This window comes from Loxodonta africana, unplaced genomic scaffold (genome assembly GCF_030014295.1).
Source record: "Loxodonta africana isolate mLoxAfr1 unplaced genomic scaffold, mLoxAfr1.hap2 scaffold_34, whole genome shotgun sequence".
NCBI classification, from domain to species: Eukaryota; Metazoa; Chordata; class Mammalia; order Proboscidea; family Elephantidae; genus Loxodonta; species Loxodonta africana.
In genome coordinates this window covers 423685-433569 of record NW_026975055.1, presented here as the reverse complement: position 1 = coordinate 433569, position 9885 = coordinate 423685, and the positions used below count along the sequence as shown (strand labels likewise).

General features: G+C 38.1%; 1 pseudogene; it reads left to right on the top strand.

Moving 5' to 3' along the window:
- The first annotated feature begins 3757 nt into the window (after positions 1–3757).
- Positions 3758–8410, top strand: LOC135229538 (olfactory receptor 14K1-like; annotated as a pseudogene).
- The last annotated feature ends 1475 nt before the right edge of the window (positions 8411–9885 follow it).

Here is a 9885-nt window from a genome sequence, read left to right as displayed (position 1 = left end):
TTTCCCCAATTTTTTTTAATCACCTCAAACAGAAACTCTGTGCCTATTTTCAATTTGATATATAAATTGTGGAGAAAGATATGTACCTGGCTCTACCCAATATTTGTTGTTGTTTTTGTTAGGTGCCGTCAAGAAGGTTCCGACTCATGGTGACCCTATGCACAATAGAACGAAACACTGCCCAGTCCTACACCATCCTTATAATTGTTGTTATGCTTGAGCTCATTGTTGCAGCAACTGTGTCAGTCCACCTCATTGAGGTTCTTCCTCTTTTCTGCTGACTCTATAGTTTACCAAGCATGATGTCCTTCTCCAGGAACTGATTCCTCCCGACAACCTGTCCAAAGTTTGTCCAAAATATATAAGATGCACTCTCGCCATCCTTGCTTCTAAGGAGTATTCTAGTTGTACCCAATATTTAGAGCCCCCTTAAGCAGTCCTTGATTTTAGGAACGTTGCATATATTATAAACATTTCACAGTGTTAGAAGGCTGATGGGGACATGCCTTTTAAACCCTTATTTAATTATGTGGAATTGTATGTAGACATGTAGACCCTGCTCCAGGTTTTATCCCCAGCAGTGAAACAGCATAATTACAAATGCCTGATCTAGTTCATCGGGAGTTATATGTTGGCTCTCCTTCATTGCTCTGAAGGTTTTACCAGGGCCGTCTTTCTCCAGTAAATTTATTCAAAGTTTGTTAAATACCATGAAATTGCCAATTGCTGGTAAGTTTTGAACCTCAAAGCACCAGTTAATTTACTCCTCAGAAAATCATCTGTGCTGGAAGGGATGGGTTTTCTGAAGGTAGGGATATGAGTGCTCATCCTGGAAACAGTGTCTACTCTTGCTAACCCTGTTGGTATGTGGATGGGAGAGAAAACAAAATGAAGGCCTATTGAAATGGTCCCCTTACATTCAAGAGATTATGGTTATATTCTTCTCTTCCTTTTCCAGAGGAAAAGTCGTTCTTTTTCTGTATCATATCTTCTATTCCCTCAAATGTTCTTGTTCCTACAGCTCGTCATTCTCCCAAAACATAGTTCCATTAATGTGTACTGCTCTATTTGGCTCCCTCATCATCCTCATTCTTCTTTTTCACTTTCTGTTTCCTTTCTTTCCCTTTCCCCATTTCTCTCACTCTCTTTTCCTTTTGTCCATTCTTTCTTCCTGTGTCTTTGAATTTAAGGAATTGCGTGTTCAATGCTCAAGATTAAAAAAAAAATTGTACTACATCACTGATCACATAATAATTAACTTTATATTTATCCTGGGTTTCAATTGCCAGCATATATAAAGAGTGTATATAATGTGTTTGGTTCCCCCTTCATCTCATCTGACCCAGTTCATATCCTGCTACTCTGTCAATTAGCTCCCTTGTAATTGACCAATGTTTTTTTTTTTACTGTCATAAACAGGTAGGATTAATTTTTTGTTACTTCATGATAAGCTTTGCAGCACATGATGCTGTTTCCCTTTTCCTTGAAACTCTCTCTCATTTTTAATTGATGTCTGTAAACTTTGCTATGTGGTTCTCTTCCTTCTTACAATTACTTCATTTATCTTTCTATTTTCTTTTCTTAAACCACCCTCTTGTTCCTCCTCTCGTCACCCTTATTTTGTCCAAGATTTCACTGGATTCTCTTCAAGTCAGTCATATAGCGTGAAAATTACATACATCATTATTCTTAAAGTGCTGAAGATTAGAAATCATTCTTAGAAAATAACTGAATGTTTTACAGAAAAGTTATGTAAAAGTGTTACTATTCTTGAAATCAGATCAGATCACATATGCATATTCTGACTTCCACCTCTTGGAATTATAGTTTAAGAAATAGATGAACAAAATGGAACTTGTCAATAGTTAAGAAACCATTACATGAAAGCTGCAGAAACTACATAAAGAGCCTATGGAAATCCAAAGCCCATTTTTCCGGGTGTAGAGGAGGAACATTAAAGTAGGGACACGGAGGGACTGTCACTGTCATAAGGAGAATGAAAAATGGCTGCCCTCATTTTGGTTGTACAATCACTGTGTTAGGTCCTGGGGAACTAAGATAATGAAGGCACTAACCTTAAACTAAATGCAAGGTTTTGTACAGGTGGAAGAGTCTAACTAGGAAAATTACTGTGAGCCCCAGTACCTTTAGCTTTCAGAAGAAATTTTGCCATGTTGACATCACCCATAAATACAACTGTTATAGAGAAGGAGGATAATGTAGCAGTGATGGGCCCAGGTCAGGAACTTCTCAGAAGCCTGACTGAGAACAGATGGATGAAAAGAGGCTGCAGGGGTGAGGGAGGGAGTTCCCCCAACTTTTTGTAGTCAGTGCATAATTAAAGCCATGTGTATCAGAGACAAGTTTCATTTAAAGAGGTTAAGCCAGATTATTTTTTCTGATTTTAGAGTGTTTTCTGAAAAAGCCACAAGTATTGGAGCAGAAGTAAGACTGCATGGGCAAGTGGAGAAAATGTCATCCAAGAGATGCTGAAGTAAAATCAAAGATAGACTCTTAAGAGTGTTCTGAGGAGGGAAACATGACCCCAAACCAATTTTGGATTGAAGCAAGGATAGCAAGGCTTCATCTCACATACTTTGGGCAAAAAAAAAAAAAGAGTTTTTTCTATCTTTTTTTTTTTTTTTAACCCTGGAAAAGGACATCATGCTTCGTAAAGTAGAGGGTCAGCAAAAAAGACGAAGACCTTCAGTGAGATGAATTGACACAGTGGCTGTAACAATGGGTTCAAACATAATGACTGTGAGGATGGTGCAGGACCTGGCAGTGTTTTGTTTAGTTGTACATAGGGGTCACTATTAGCTGGAGCCATCTCGATGGCACCTAACAACAGCAGTGACCTCAAATGATCTGATCTGTGAATCTTTAAGTTAGGAGGATACTCAGCCTCTCCCCTCAGATGCACTCCCCAGCTATGTTCGTTTGTTCTCACGGTTAATTAAATCCTACCTAGAATATTATGTTAAACATCTGGCTTGTAGTCTCAGGTTGCGCTCTTTTCATGAAAAAGTTCACAATACATTTGAAAACCAATTTGTCAAATAACTAGAGTAGCTTTCTATTTTGTGTATGTGTGTGTGTGTGTTATACTAGATATCTAGGTATCTAATGAACCCTGGTAGTGCAGTGGTTAAAGCACTTAGCAGTTTGAACTCAACAGTTTCTCTGAGAAGGAAAGATGTGATAGTTTGCTTCCATAGAAATTACAGTCTTGGAAACCCTATGGGGCAGTTCTACTCTGTCTTATAAGGTGGCTATGTGTTGTAACGAACTTGATGACAATGAGTGGTGTGTGTTTTACTAGATAATTACACAAAATGGAAAAAAAACACACTATAATGAAATTTTTAGCAAAACATTCATGTATTTAAGGAAAAATGGGAAATAATAAATTATAGCATCTCCTCATAAGCTACTATTTTAAAAGATTGCACTGTGCAGGAAGCAGAAAATCTATCCATGACTTCTAACTCACCAAAACTTCCATCAAGTAGGCTAAAGTTACACCTTATTACAATTGTAATTACATAGCTAACACTGTGAATCCAAATAGAGATAAACTTACCTAGAGATCATTTTCCCCCACGTGTCTGTCAGTTTGTCATGCTGTAGGGACTGGGATGTTGCTGTGATGCTGGAAGCTATGCCACTAGTATTCAGATACCAACAGGGTCACCCATGGAGGACAGATTTCAGCTGGGCTTCCAGACTAAGACAGACTAGGAAGAAGGACCCGGCAGTCTACTTCTGAAAAGCAATGGAACATTGTCTGATACAGTGCGGGAAAATGAGCCCCCCAGGCTGGAAGGCACTCAAAAGATGACTGGGGAGGAGCTGCCTCCTCAAAGTAGAGTCGACCTTAATGAATAGAATGGAGTAAAGCTTTCAGAACCCAACCCTCATTTGCTGATACGGCATGACTCAAAATGAGAAGAAACAGCTACAAACATCCATTAATAACTGGAACCTGGAATGTACAAAGTATGAATCTAGGAAAGTTGGAAATCGTCAAAAATGAAATGGAACACATAAACATCGGTATCCTAGGCATTAGTGAGCTGAAATGGACTGGTATTGACCATTTTGAATCAGACAGTCATGTAGTCTACTACGCTGGGAATGACAACTTGAAGAGGAGTGGTGTTGCATTCATTGTCAAAAGAACATTTCAAGATCTACCCTGAAGTACAACGCTGTCAGTGATAGGAAAATATCCATACACCTGCAGGGAAGACCAGTTAATATGACTATTATTCAAATTTACGCACCAACCACTAGGGCCAAAGATGAAGAAATAGATTTTTATCAGCTGCTGCAGTTTGAAATGTATCGAACATGCAATCAAGGTGCGTTGATAATTACTGGTGATTGAAATGCAAAAGTTGGAAACAAAGAAGAAGGATCAGTAGTTGGAAAATATGGCCTTGGTGATAGAAACAATGCTGGAGATCGAATGATAGAATTTTGCAAGACCAACGACTTCTTCATTGCAAATACCTTCTTTCACCAACGTAAACAGAGACTATACACACGGGCCTCCCCAGATGGAACATGCAGAAATCAAATTGACTACATCTGTGGAAAGAGATGATGGAAAAGCTCGATATCTTCAGTCAGAACAAGGCCAGGGGTGGACTGTGGAACAGACCATCAATTGCTCATATGCAAGTTCAACCTGAAACTGAAGAAAATCCGAGCAAGTCCACGATAGCCAAAATATGACATTGACTATATCCCACCTGGATTTAGAGACCATCTCAAGAACAGATTTGACTCATTGAACACTAGCGACCAAAGACCAGATGAGTTGTGGAATGACATCAAGGACATCATCCATGAAGAAAGCAAGATGTCATTGAAAAGACAAGAAAGAAGGAAAGACCAAGATGGATGACAGAGGAGACTCTGAAACTTGCTCTCGAACATTGAGCAGACAAAGCAAAAGGAAGAATTGATGAAGTAAAAGAACTGAACAGAAGATTTCAAAGGGCAGCTCGAGAAGACAAAGTAAAGTATTATAGTGACGTGTGCAAAGAGCTGGAGATGGAAAACCAAAAAGGAAGAACATGCTCAGCATTTCTCAAGTTGAAAGAACTGAAGGAAAAATTCAAGCTTCGAGTTGCAATAGTGAAGGATTTTATGGGGAAAACATTAAAAGACGCAGGAAGCATCAGAAGAAGATAGAAGGAATACACAGAGTTATTGTACTAAAAAGAATTAGTCAATGTTCAACCATTTCAAGAGGTGGCATATGATCAGGAACCGATGGTGCTGAAGGAAGAAGTCCAAGCTGCTCTGAAAGCATTGGTGAGAAACAAGGCTCCAGGAATTGATGGAATATCAATTGAGATGTTTCAACAAACAGGTGCAGCCCTGGAGTTGCTCACTTGTCTATGCCAAGAAATATGGAAGACAGCTTCCTGGCCAACTGACTGGAAGAGATCCGTATTTATGCCTATTCCCAAGAAAGGTGATCCAACCGAATGTGGAAATTATAGAACAATATCATTGATATCATACGCAAGCAAAATTTTGCTGAAGATCATTCAAAAATGGCTGCAGCAGTATATTGACAGGGAACTGCCAGAAATTCATGCCGGTTTTAGAAGAGGACATGGAACCAGGGATATTGCTGATATCAGATGAATCCTGGCTGAAACAGAGAATACCAGAAGGATGTTTATCTGCGTTTTATTGACTATGCAAAGGCATGCGACAGTGTGGACCATAACAAACTATGTATAACATTGCAAAGAATGGGAATTCCAGAACACTTAATTGTGCTCATGAGGAACCTTTACACAGATGAAGAGGCAGTTGTTTGGACAGAACAAGGGGATACTGATTGTTTTAAAGTCAGGAAAGGTGTGCGTCAGAGTTGTATTCTTTCACCATACCTATTCAATCTGTATGCTGAGCAAATAATACAAGAGGCTGGACTATATGAAGAAATGGGGCATCAGGATTGGAGGAAGACTCATTAACAACCTGTGTTATGCTGACCCAACCTTGCTTGCCGAAAGTGAGGAGAACTTGAAGCACTTACTAATGAAGATCTAAGACCACAGCCTTCAGTATGGATTCCACCTCAACATAAAGAAAACAAAAATCCTCACAACTGGAACAATGAGCAACATCATGATAAATGGAGAAAAGATAGAAGTTGTCAAGGATTTCATTTTACTTGCAACCACAATCAACAGCCATGGAAGCAGCAGTCAAGAAATCAAAAGACGCATTGCATTGGGTAAATCTGCTGCAAAGGACCTCTTTAAAGTGTTGAAGAGCAAAGATGTCACCCTGAAGACTAAGGTGTTCCTGACCCAAACCATGGTATTTTCAATCATATCATATGCATGCAAAAGCTGGAAAATGAACAAGGAAGACCGAAGAAGAATTAATGCCTTTGAATTGTGTTGTTGGTGAAAATATTGAATATACCACGTACTGCCAAAAGAACGAACAGACCTCTCTTGGAAGAAGTACAACCAGAATGTTCCTTAGAAGCAAGGATGGCTAGACTGTGTCTTACGTACTTTAGACATGTTGTCAGGAAGGATGAGTCCCTGGAGAAGGACATCACGCTTGGTAGAGTACAGGGTCAGCGGAAAAGAGGGAGGCCCTCACTGAGGTGGATTGACACAGTGCCTGCAACAATGAGCTCAAGTATAAGAACGATTATAAGGATGGCTCAGGACAGGGCAGTGTTTTGTTCTGTTGTGCATAAGGTCGCTATGAGTCGGAACAACTCGACGGCACCTAACAACAACAATAGAGATCATTTTAAGTAATTAGAGAAGGGTGTAGAGTTCATTTCTTCTTTCACATTAATTTAAGGCCAAGTAAATTGGATTATTATACCCATAGCTGTTTTATACCTGAGAAGACTAAAAATATGACTATCTTGGTACTTTTAAGCTTTTTTGTCTAGACCAAACAATTAATTTTGTTGTTGTTAGTTGCCATCAAGTTGATTCCCATTCATGAAGACACAACCTGTTACAGAGTAGAACTGCTCCATAAGGTTTTCTTTTTGTAATCATAATGGAAGCAGATTGATGACCTTTTCTCCTGCAGTCGTGCTGAATGGCCTCGAACAGTCAACGATTAGGTTGGCAGTCAAGCTCAAATTGTTCGTACTGCCTATTCCTACTCACAACGACTCCATTTGTGCAGAGTAGAACTGCTCTACAGGGTTTTTAAAGCTGTAACCTTTTGGAAGCAGACCACCAGGACTGTCTTCCAAGGTGCCTCTGGGTGGGTTAAAAATGCCAATCTTTGGGGTAGGAATGGAGCACGTAATCATTTTTGCCATTCAAGGACTCCTTTGCATTATCTGAGGACCTTAAATAATTGATAATAATATATGTTTTTGGTGGACCTTAAATAATTAATAAAAATATATTAACATAAGTTTATTTGCTTTACTCAATAGGTGACTTATAATTTCAAAACATGACCAATCATACACTAATCATGGAATTCTTGCTCATCATTTTCACTGAAAGTTGGATGCTGCTGAGGCTACATGCTGCATTCTTCTCACTGATCTACCTAGTTAGTGCCCACAATGGAAAATGTTCTCATCATGCTTCTCACAATTCCTGATCAATGCCTCCACACTCCAATGTACTTTTTTCAGGCATTTGTCCTTCTTAGATCTGTGTCTCATTTCTGCCACTGTGCTCAAATCCATCCTCAACTCCATCACCTTCATTGACTTCAACTCTTTCCTTGGGTGTGCGTTGCAGCTCTTCTTGTTGGTGCTCTTGGCAGAGTCGGAGATTAGCATTCTCACTGCAATGTCCTATGACTGCTATATTGCCATTTGCTGCCCTCTGCACTATGAGGCTGTCTTGGGCAAGAGGGTCTGTGTTCAGATGATGGGTGTGTCTTGGTTCAACGGTGGGGCCTTGGGAATCTTCTACTCAGGTGGGGCATTCTCTCTCAACTTCTGTGGCTCCAAGAAGATCCATCAGTTCTTCTGTGATGTTCCTGCACTCCTACAGCTCACTTGTTCTGAAGAACATGCCACCATTAACATCAGTGTGTCCATTGGAGTCTGTTATGCATTTTCACGTTTAGTTTGCATTGTGGTCTCATATGTGTATATTTTCTCCACTGTGTTAATGATTCCATCCAGACAGAACCAATCAAAAGCCTTTTCCATCTGCTCGCCTCATCTCATTGTGGTGTGTTCCTTGTAACAGGTGCTGTTGCTTATTTAAAGCCAGTCTCTGATGCATCTTCTCTTCTAAACCTACTGGAGTTCTATTCTGTGGCGCCATCAATCTTGAACCCCATTATCTACTGTCTGAGGAACAAGGACATTAAATCAGCTCTATATAAAGTCCTGTGGAATGTTAGAAGCACCTGAGTAATGGAAAGGTAACCAAAGTGGAAGTTAGGAAGTAAAATCACCTTTCTTGTTCTGTCACCAACTAGCAGTTTGCAATTGTTTCTGTTTAGAGATCAATATATCATGGATTCTTGTTGATGATAAGCCCAGGTTATCAGTTTTAACAGGAAGTAAGCCTTCTCCTATAATCATGTACTTTACATTTCTTATATGTGCAGAAATTATGAAGTTTTTCCTGTTATTCCCATTTCCTATTGATGCGTTTGACTCTTATTCTGAAGCTCCCCATACGTGAGGTCTGTATGTGTTTCTAGTTTGTCCAAAACTTTCATCTTCCCTAGCATTCTCTTTATTTAATGCTTTAATATCCTTGATTTTTCCATCTGTTAATTTTATTGATTCAACTTTCTTCCTAGCTTCTCAATTTCTCTATTTGTTAATTTTAATTTTAACATAATTTTGCCGTTTTAAAAAATGTAGTATTAATTATATCACAAGCTTCACTTATTTGATTAATATATGTTTGAAGATGAAAATTATACATTTACTACAATTGCTTACCCATTCCTGAGATTTCAGAAAATGGTTTTGCATCTTTGTTTCTTTTGAAGTAAATCATATTTTTATTGAAACTTCCTTTCATCTAATGTGTTGATTCCTGACTTTGAGTTACTTGCTTTTATAATTCATTGGAATTTCTGAAAGCATCCTCTGCACTGCTTCTGCCATTGTGATAAATCCCTCTTTCTACTTTTCCCAGACTGTCAACATGTAACATTGGCAATACCCTAAAGATGCATACTTAGGTGTGGAGTAAAACAGATTTATTTATTATTTTATTTCAAATGCTATCTTTAACCATGTGACATGTGATATGGTTTTTTATCTCTGTATATCATAGATACGTGACTATATATATACATACACATATTTTTTTTTAATAAATTACTGAGTGAAGACTGTTCAGGATTTTACAAAATGATTTAACATATTAAAATTTTTATTTAAAAGACTCCACCAGTAGATAATTGAATAAAATGTCTAATTCTAGTCATTTGACTACTTATTCAAGAAAAGTGGTCTTCAAATGACATTGACTGCATTTCAGAGGATGAGCAATATGATAATGCAAAAAGATGATTAAGAAGATTACAAATATTTTCTTTTACAAATTAAAAAACATTTTTATTGAAATAATGATTTGGTACATCATAACGTCAAAACATTCAAGCAGAAAGGACATGGAAAAACACACAAAAGGGGCATAAAAACACAAGCTCTCAGAAAACATTCATTTGAGAATAAAAATAGTTTAATTAGGGGTAGAAATTCTATAATTAGAAGTAAACTGTAAAACCAGAGCTATCTTTAGAACTGTGCTAGCAAATGTGGTATCACTAAACACATGTTGTCATTGAGTACTTTAAATGTGGATAATATGACAAAGAAATTGACTAATTTTAATTTAAAAACTGATACTCCACTCAGTTATTGGAAAACTTTAAAGT